General features: G+C 39.1%; 1 pseudogene; it reads right to left on the bottom strand.

The window, feature by feature from the left end:
* Nucleotides 1–1,289: 1,289 nt before the first annotated feature.
* Nucleotides 1,290–9,474, bottom strand: LOC107109369 (annotated as a pseudogene).
* Nucleotides 9,475–10,758: the final 1,284 nt, after the last annotated feature.

Genomic DNA, 10,758 nt, shown 5'->3' with positions numbered 1-10,758 from the left:
AAAGAGTGATTAACACATGGAATTCACTGCCACAGGAAGTGGTGGGTGCTACAAGCATGGACGGCTTCAAAAGGGAATTAGATAAGCATATGGAGCAGAGGTCCATCAGTGGCTATTAGCCACAAGGTATAGATAGGGACTCTGGGGCAAGTGATGCTCTGTCTTCTTGGTGCTTGGGGGGGGGAGGTCAACAGTGGGAGGGCTTCTAATGTCCTGGCCCCACTGCTGGACCTCCTGATGGCACTGGTATTTCTGGCCACTGTGTGACACAGAGTGTTGGACTGGATGGGCCTTTGGCCTGATCCAACATTGGCGTCTCTTATGTTCTTATGAGGACAGAAGTCAGCTGAAGTCAAAGGGGCAGATAATGGTAGGTTGATGGTTAGCTGTGAAGGAGATGGGGTTGCCAACTCCGGGCTGGCAAATTCCTGGGGATTTGAGGGGTGGAGCCTGGAAAGGGTGGGGTTTGCGGAGGGGTGGGACATCAGACAGGTAGAATGCCATAGACTCCACCCTCCAAACCAGCCATTTCATCCTGGGTAACAATTGTTGCCAATTTCCAGGTGAGGGCTACAGATCACTCAAAATTACAACTGCTCTTCAGGGAGCAGAGATCAGTTCCTCTGGAGAAAACAGTGGACTCTGCCATTATACCATGCTGAGGTCACCACAGCAAAATGACACTGTTTGCCCAAAGCCAGAGCACTGCCCCAGAGCCTCTTTCTAGATTCTGTTGTATTTATTTCCACAACGGGCTTTACTGCTAGTAAATAAATAAATAAATACAACTAGTCTGAAAAGAATGCCTGGAATTGTCCAGCTGCCAGGTACTACAGAGATTCAGATCAGTCTCCCCTCCATGAAAACCTTACACCAACTTTGTAAGGAGGGCTATTCTGAGAGAGATTGACTGCCCTATGGTCACCTGTCCAGTTCAATGGCTTACTGGAGATTTCATAATGGGTGGGGTTTTTTTTGTCCATTCCTTTGTTTAAAATAGTTATTATCCACCTTTCTAACATATAGAATTCAAAGTGGCTTACAACTTAAACAAAACAATAACCATAAAATACATAAAAACTACAATTTAAATTCACTATTTAAGTCATCCAATAAATGGAAGAATTAAGTAAATGCTGTCCAAATGAATCTGTTTTCAACCTATCCTAAAGATTGAGAGGTGTGTTATACTCATGAAAATGCATTTTCTACCTATGAAATGTTGACACATAATGTGTAATTTATTTAAGACTTCACCCAAAATGCAATTATGTAAAACATATTTCACATTATAATTGTCTGACTCGAGCATTGGCATTACAAAGTAAATGTGCCTTACAATTCTGCTGCGGTCTTAGCACAATAATGTAGCATTTGGGGGAAAAGATTAAACCAAGTAAAGCAGTGCTAGAAGCCAAGATGGAGAAGATCTCCACTGCCACCATGGACTTCCCAGTATTGCTCACGTAAGTGGGCACAAAGGAGAGCCAGACACAACAAAAAACTAGCATGCTGAAAGTTATAAATTTTGTTTCATTAAAACCATCAGGTAACTTCCTAGCCAAGAAAGCCACAATGAAGCTGGCCATGGCTAGAAAACCCATATAGCCTAGTACGGCATAGAACATGGCAACAGACCCTTCATTGCAAACAAAGTTGATTTGTCCATGTTCTGATGTCTTCTCCATATCTGGGAATGGAGGAGAAGTCCCAAGCCAGGTGGCACAGATGGCAACTTGAATGAGGGAGCAGAAGATAACCAAAGACATTGCCAGTCTTTTCCCTATCCATCTGCGAATCCCATTTCCTGGATTTCTGGCCAGAAAGGCCAAGACCACAGTGATGGTTTTTGCCAAGAGAGAAGAAACGGCAATGGTGAAGATGATGCCAAAAGAGGTTTGTCGGAGAAGGCAGGTCATTTTCCTTGGCTTTGCAATGAATATCAAGGAGCAAAGGAAGCAGAGCAGAAGGGAGAAGAGAAGAAGGAAAGTGAGGTCACGATTGTTGGCTTTCACAATTGGTGTGTTCCTGTGTTACTCCGAGGATGACGACTGTGATGAGGTAAAGAGAACCTGCGGAGGATGCCATGATGATTCCCAAAGGATCGTCATATGACAGGAAGGAGATAACCTTTGGAATACATTTGTCTCGCTGGTTATTTGGGTATTGTTCTTCTGGGCACTCCTCACAATGATCCATATCTGAAATGCACAAAAGAGTTTCATGATAGATTTCTTAAATTGGATATAAAACAAGAAAATAAAATGTTTCATTTTTTTATATGGTCTATGACCAGGACATGTGATTACAATTCTTATAAAATAATAAAAAACATACAGAAAAATAGAGGTACAGCAAGGCTGTGACAGAATGCCTCCTCCCCCACTCTGAGTTTTAAAAGTGTCACTTTTCCCCCTCTGCTCTCTAGGAGGGCAGGAAGTGAGATCAATTACCTGTCCAAGTCAGGCTGTAGAAATGTTAATGACCCTGCTTAGCAAAGCCAACTGAGGAATTTGTTGGGATATATTCGGGGGATCCAACCAGCTCAGTCAGCCAGTCTCACTGGATTTCTCTACTTACTATGACTCACGCCCCATATGATTTTTGTCCTTGTGCATTCCATGAAAGGCAAAATCTGCATCTAGCATTTCCTCCATTGTTTTACCAAACCCACACTGGAACAGAAAAAGATGCCGCTCAAAACCACATTCAAATACCCCGGGCCAATGCCATACTGACTGCAGAATCACCCCTGAATGGCCATAAAATGGCCATAAATCTATGCAGATGGCTACCATAAAACTGAGAGATCAAACGAAGTCAAAGCAGCATGCAGTCTGGACACTGCCATAAAATCTGACAATCAACCAAAGTGAAAGTGGCATGCAATGCAGAGGGGAATTTCTGTTCCAGTGTGGGTTTGGTAAAACAGCAGAGCAAATGCTAGTGCAGATTGGGCCAAGGCTCTTCAAATGGTATTCAGCCTGGTTAAAGGGCACCTTTTTCATCAGGGTTGATTTCCACTCAGTAAGAAACTATCAGGTAAAATATGTATTGCAGAGGTTATGAGTTCATTAGAAGAAGTTCAGTACCCCTCAGCAATACCACACCAATGTACCCTACCTGATGATAGCTTAGGGGACACATACCCTTCTGACTAGAGATTGCTCCTTCCATGCACTGGACACAATCAAAGCAGCAAGATAACCTCCCAACTGGAACCATTCTTCTAAAGCCAGGATGACAACTTTCACTGCACACAGATGTCGGTGTCTAAATACAGAAGCGTGTGTTATACTCATGAAAATGCATTTCAGCAAGCATATGTATGCAAGAAAGAAATACAATCTTCCAGGAGCAGACAAAGGGCTTATCTAATGCAGCATTCAGTTTCCAAAAATAGCTAATGCGTTGTCTCCAGTAGATCTCTCTAGTAATCTGTACCCCAGTGACTGGTATTCCAAGGTTCTGAATATGAAATTCTAAATAGAACATAGAATTATAGAATCATAGTATGTTAGAGTTGGAAGGGACCTTGCAGGTCATCTGGTCCAACCCCCTGCACTCTGCAGGGGCGTAGCCGAAAGATAGCCTTACAATATACCCGAAAGATGGTCGTCCAGCCTCGACTTGAAAATGTCCAGCGGAGGAGCATCAAGGAACTTGTCTAAGCCTCTGTTAAAGTCATATCACTGGTGTCTATGACTACAGCTTAGCCACATCACACAGCCACCTCAGTCATATTTTAATAACTGAGGGCATGATTTGGCAAAATGTGAGACACACTTAATTTTATTCTGTCCGATATTGCCCCCTTATTGTATGATATTCAAGTTTTTATATGATGGGGGCTGCTCCAGGAGAACCAGTGTGAGTTAAAATGTCTTCCCGTGATTGGAGAAACTTGCATTCAACTCCCTGTCTAATGCAGCTTGATTAATTTCTCAGGACAAAATAGAAGAACAATGTACAACATTTTGTCATCCTTGGAGACTGGGCGAGATAAAAATGTGATTAGATCCAGTTCTATCTTGTTTTGTCCACATTATTCATGCATTTACAACCTCTATCATAACTTCCTACTCATTCTAAAAAATGAACACAAAAAAATCTCAGTCCCTCAAGTCATTGCATCCATTTTCTCCAGAGGAATTTGTTTGCCTTTTCCTGCTGTATGAAGGCTTTTTCATGATAGAGAAACTATAATTATATATAGCACTCTGAACTCAGATGTTTATAAGGCTATTTATCATACTGGCCTCTGTATTTTCAGACCTTTCCAAATAATTCTTGGCTTTTTATCAGTGCTATAGCTAACATTTTCAATGAAGTTTCCTCAGCACCACAAAAAATAAGAGCCATTTGAGACTCCACCAATTCAGATATTTGAAGGGGTTTTGTTTGTTTGTTTTATTCATCCCTTTACTTTTACTTACATTGAATCTCCTTGGCTAGTTTATTACATTTAGTCTAAAATAGTTTACCTAGGAATGATTTACTCAGGAGAGTTGTACTAGAAGAAGACAGTGGCTTGGATCTAGTCAACTTTTTGGCTCAACCTAGCTACATTTTCCTTTTCACTGCAGTCCTACATGGTTTCAGCAATTGATCTAGCCCAATGAATGGCAATTCTTTTGAGGAAGAAGTCAAATGTTCTTCAGAAATAAAATAAATGGCCACTAAATCTTCAAGTATTTAAATTTCAAATGTACTGTTAATGTTTTTAATTAGAAGGAAACAAACAAATTGAATGGCTTCATTACCTCAGAATAGATCTAAGATCTTTTTAAGATCTTTATATGAAAATATAGTATTTACCATGTTATATTTGAAACTTCTATTTGTTCCCTGACTGCTATAAGCATTAGTGAAAAGAGATAGCTGGTAAGAAGTAATGTTTCTAACACAATTTCTCCATATTTATTTCCATCATTGTTCCTGACCTGGTTAAATCTGCTGTTCCATGTTATAGCTTCATCATTGATGACCATGACTTGATGCACAGGAATTTGAGCTTCAAGATATCCAACCTGCGTAGGGAGTGGGGTATTATTTGGCAAAATGACCCAGTTCAGAATGTCATATACAGCACGCAAATCACCATTCCTGTCAAAAGATACTTCCTCACCAGCACTGTTGTTAAATCGGACTTTCCTCAGCAGGGAATGTAGCTAATTTTAAAGGAAAAAAATGCAATACAGTCTTATGCATATGTAACCAAGCATCAGGACTACAATAACATTAGGGAAGTTTCCCTGTATTACTAGGGATATATCTGGTAAACCTTTTGAAATGGATCAAGTTTTGGTTAAGATTACTTCTCTAACACAAATAATTTTTTTGCTTGCTCTTTCTTGATGCAATCCCTAGTACCATTACCTAACTCCCCCCCCCCAAAAAAAAAAAACCTGGGAAAGGTAAGATCACCCCAACTCCATATGCATACAGAAGTGTTTTTCACTTATGAATAAGGTGGTGGTGAATCTATCACAGCTTCTAGTGACATGGAACCCCCTTCATCACAATGGTGAGATTATCTCTGTAATTAAAATGCATCTTATTTTGACAGGCAGACTACTATTTATTCCTTTATTGTGCACTCATGAAAGTGCACTCATGAAACTGCCTTATACCGAATCAGACAAATGGTCCATCAAGATCAGAATGGTCTACCCAGACTGGTGCAGGTCTCCGGGGTCTCAGGCAGAGGTCATTCACAACATCTATTACCTGAACACTTTAACAGGAGATGCTGGGGATTGAACCTGGGACCTTCTGCATGCTAAGCAGATGCTCTACCACAGAGCCACATCCCCTCCCACTCATGTAACAGTTTTCTAGTACAGACAGTTACCTGCCATGCATGAATATCATGGAGCTCCACTCTAGCTGCTTTTTTCTTTGCTGACTCCAAATAGTACATTTCATGCAAAACGTGTGCTATTGCATACACAGCATTGGAAATACTGTAGCTATGACTGGATGTGTTCATATCAAAGAGATCAATGTTAACTTCTTCCAGCTTCTCCTTCCCTGTACAACTATCCCAGGTTGTATCCAATATGTAATCCGGCCATGAACATTTGAATACTTGGGACCAAAAGTGATTCAAATAAAACCCATTTGTATACTTGTTGGGATTAATTGTTTTAAGGAAATTCTGGAACCCGGGAATCTCACGTTTGTGTGCTGTAAAAGAGAGAGCACCATGGAATGCTGTCAAATTCCAGGGCCTTTGGGCAAAATGAGAAGCGAAGTTCCATGTGGCTGTTATGATCCATACCTTGCCACTAATCTGGTTGTGTTGTAGAACAGCATGTAGCTTAATTAGTTTGTCAGTCTCTCCATGAACAATCACTGCATTGGATGTTAGCTTTGACATTTTCATGGCTAAGTCATTCATAGATTCTGGATCAAACTGAAGATAGTCAGGCAAAATAACTACGAACTCAACACAAGAATGGATTTTGCTCATTTCATGGGTAATTATTTGAAGAAAGTTTCGGCCGTTGGCATTATCTGAAGTGATTAAGCTGACCCATTTCCAGCCAAAATGTGAAAGTAAATGTCTCAGTCCAAAGAACTGCAACATTTCACTTGGAACTGTTCGATAGAAGGAAGGAAACTGAGATTTGTCACTTAAGACGGAGTCAAATGAGCCATAGCTAATCTATGGAGAAAGCGCATGGTGATTTCCCATTAAAAAAATCAAAAACAAACACAGAATCCTACCCATTTTTAACATTCTGTATTTATGTACTGGTTCATATTCTCATTCTTACATTTACATCAAACCCAGCATTTGTTACATTACATGTCAACTTGATAGCTTGTTCATTTTGATAGAGGTCTCCTAATTCCTGAGATCACTCAGTATACCCATTTAGATACAACTCTGATCTCTGAGCAATAACACAGCTACAGCTAATCCACATGACACAAAACTATATAAAAACCCTTTTGACACTGAAAGCTGCTGCAGCCAATTTATTATTACAGTCAGTAAAATGATGGGCATATGAGAAGTGTCGAGGCTTTACCAGTGGTGATGCTTCACCATTGGCATGCTGTCTCCTTGATTTCCTTTAGTTTAGTTTATTATTACTATGGTCTTAAGATTAGCATACAATATAAACATAATATGAGAAAGAGAGGGGGGGAAACCCAGAGATAATATACTTTACTTAGTTTCAGGTGCCAGGCCAAAACCTTCCTTTTTACCAAGTCCTTTCACTAAGGGTTTTGCCTCTTAAACTTTTTATGGTACTCTTCTGACCCAAGGTTCATTTTATCATTTGCATTTTGGACTCCTCATTGTGTATTTTGTGCTGCTATGCCTTGGTTTGTTTTTAGTGGCTTTGTTTTATGGTCCTAATTGCAAGCCACCTTCAGGTACTTGCTGGAGAGATGGAATTAAAACAATTCCAAATAAATAGTCTTCTATATTTCCCCACTAACTGGCTGTTAAAATGTCTGCAACAATTTCTCCAATGCTATGAATTAGTGCCAGATCAAGAGACTTGTATTCTGCCAACGAGTTCAACGCAGTATGTAGGAATGCATATATTTTTGTCCCTTACCTGTGGGATTTTGTATATCCCTAGGAAAGTTGCTATACTGATGGATAAATCAGATCTAAGACCCCCAATTACAGCCATAAGTGGTGTTCTCCTACAGCTGTAGTTAGGAATCACTGTACGTTGACCTGTTGTTAACCTTAGAGTGTTCAAATAAATGTCCTTTGCAAGTAAAAAATCTTGACAAAGGTGGGCTCCAAGGGTGAAGTTAGGCAATAGTGTGGGATCCCTGTTGATCTCCATTACCGTAAACAGGAAAGCCAGGATGAACTGGAATGATTTTGGAAAGGGCCTGAAATGGGAAAAAAAAAAACACAATGGTAATGCAATTGTCCAATGGCTGTATTAAAGAGGTACCATTTGCTTCAGCTAGGTTTGCACACAAAGTACACTGCTTGATTAACCACATGACTCTGCTGAAAGCTCACCTGAGACAATAAACTTCTCTATGATGATAATTTTGTGATGACCCATCTGCCAATGCAAGTCATCACTTGATAAACAATGCATTGTAAATCATGTTCTGAATTAATATTAAGGAAGATAACACCAACAGGCATACTATTGACAAGTAAACTATGATTGGGGGGAAAAAACCAGATTAATCTGAGAGGATTAAGTGTTCAGCATACAACACTTAAGCAAGTTTAAACACACCTAATGATCAAAGCTGGATTATGGTTGACTGAGAAAAATATTTCCCATAAACTCACCCAATACAAACATTTTTTCAGGCGTAAAACCATTAGGGTGATTAAAAACAAACAAACAGAGGTAGCTGCTGTTATTTTGAATTAGAAACATTTTTCTGAATAAAATCCAAAACACAATTCTGAGTGATGACACTTGTTAGTGGTTTGTATGTGAATTCTTGTTTCACTTACAAAACCTATTGTGTTCTCTTCAGGATGTCCTGAAAGAGAGAAGCTTCCCATAAGAAAGGATAGATTTGATTGCTCCTGGAATATTTTTACTGTCAGCAATGTCATACTTTGCAGAGTGATATGCCAAACCCTTCAGTGGTCAAGACATAAAGTATTTGGCCAAGACATAGAGTGCAATCTCAGGGAATCCTGTCTAAACAGAAGTTAAGGCCTACCAAATTCATTGTCAGTTCTCTGTGTATACTTTACAGCTAAGCAAGAATCTGAACTCAGTTTCCCCTTGTCCAACACTCTTGGCTGCTTTTTGATGAGTTGGCTAAATAGAACTCAAAAATTAAAATACAGCACAATAAAAGTGTTTTATTTTTTTCAAAATAATACACTTAAAAACACAGCCCAACAACATGAAAATGTCATTTTGGCAAAGGCTAAGTAGTGCTGCCACAAATCCAGTCCACTTACTTAAACTTACACACACACACACACACAGGTAAAAGGTGGGACAGTAAAGAACATTTTGGTGTGACTCTTAAAGTTAGTAAGGTTAGGCATCAGGTGACCCTCCACCAGAAGGGGAGTTTTATAAGTAGGATGACATAAAAGAACAGACACTATTCCTTGTAGCCACTTCTCTGACTTCAGACATTGGGGCCACACAGAGAAGAGTGAGTACAGAAGATCTTAATTATTGACCAAGAACACATGAGAGAAAGAGAAAGATAAGATATTAATCACAATAAACTGGATGCAAACCATTAAGCTAGAATTCCTGTCCGAACTAGACTAGTGAATAGTGCTCACCAAGCATCAAGCAGATAGGGAGAAGGAGGCTCTTCAAAGCTATTATTTGAGTTAATTACTGCAAGGAAATTAGACATTATACCACCAATGATAAAATCTCCACCTTCATAGTATCCATTGTGCTTGAGTCCTTTTGAAGCACACTTTCCACATGAAACCTTGCAAACGTAGTGAGAGCCCACCAGCATCACTAATGGCTTCATGAAGATCATTTTGGCAAAAAGATATGTGGTTTCACACACTACCCAAAATAGAGAGTTCTACACTATTTCTGGTGTGGGAGAGAAATGTGATAGAATTTCAGAGAGATAGGTAAGCCATAATGAAAACTCTGTAGTTTCAGGAAGCAGACAAAAAGGGGCAGTTCCATAGAGCAGAAATGGAAAGATTATACTTGTGCAAATTCTTGGATATGTGGGTATTTTCCATTTCTTAAAAAAATAACTTTGATTTAAATAGTAGCCATAAATCTCCAGAATGTTAGGTGAAACAATTATGTAATCCATGAAAAGAAATCCAAGTGGTTATGGGATGGGGTAGGTATTACGGTTTTGTAGCAGGAAAACAATAAAGGAAAGAATATTTAATGAATGAAAGAGAGGATTGTATTGTAAAGAGGAACAGTCTGATGGATAGAATGACAGTGTCAGTCCATATAACAAACTGCAAATATTTATGAATGCTCAAATATGGATGCATGAATTAAATCAAAAACACAGATTTATGCTGTTACATTATACATTTACAAAGTCCCAAAGTCCCACAGCCAAAGTGTTATTAGGATAACAGTCATTCCAGCAAACAGTAGTTCTGTTTTAAAATACAGTATATTTATTAATTTTCTTAAATAACATCAAAACTCTCACCTCCTCACTGATTACAGTAATCCCAGTAATTATCATTCACTCAGTGATTACTTACAAGAAATATACAATTCTCAGATCAGTACTATTTCAGGTCCCAGTACTCACAGCAAAAAAGTTTTGTGGCATCTGACCAACATATTTTTCTGGTCAATAAAATTATCTTGAGGCAGAAGGGAGGGGAGTGTGTAGGTTGCATCCAGCCAGATGTTGGGCTCAATTCTCCACCTAACAGCCCCTATTCCATGTGGTTTGGTCTGTGCAGACCCAAAATTGTGCTGTATTGGAAGAATAGCTGAGTTGAAAATATATTTTATTGTTTCCATTATATCTTGAAAATTGGCCATTCTTTCCAGGGGGCAGCTTAGCCAGATCCGTAAACTCACAAAGTTTGTTTAGACTAAACCAGAGAATTACTGTAGAAGTAATTGTAAGCACTATTTTATTTTTCCGCTTTGTACCCATCCCCTATTCCGTACTTCCCTACCTCCCTTTCTTTTAAAAAAACAACAATAAAAATGTAAAACAAAAAAGGAAGTATAAAAAAGGAAGAATGAATTGCTGAGCTCAAAAGAAAGAAGGGCCTCAAAAATAATCTAAAATGAAATTTTGAAGATAATTTTTAGTGGCCTG

This window comes from Gekko japonicus, unplaced genomic scaffold (assembly GCF_001447785.1).
Source record: "Gekko japonicus isolate JY-2015 unplaced genomic scaffold, Gekko_japonicus_V1.1 scaffold101, whole genome shotgun sequence".
NCBI lineage: Eukaryota > Metazoa > Chordata > Lepidosauria > Squamata > Gekkonidae > Gekko > Gekko japonicus.
The sequence above is the reverse complement of the archived record's forward strand: the minus strand, read 5'-3'. Positions and strand labels throughout refer to the sequence as shown.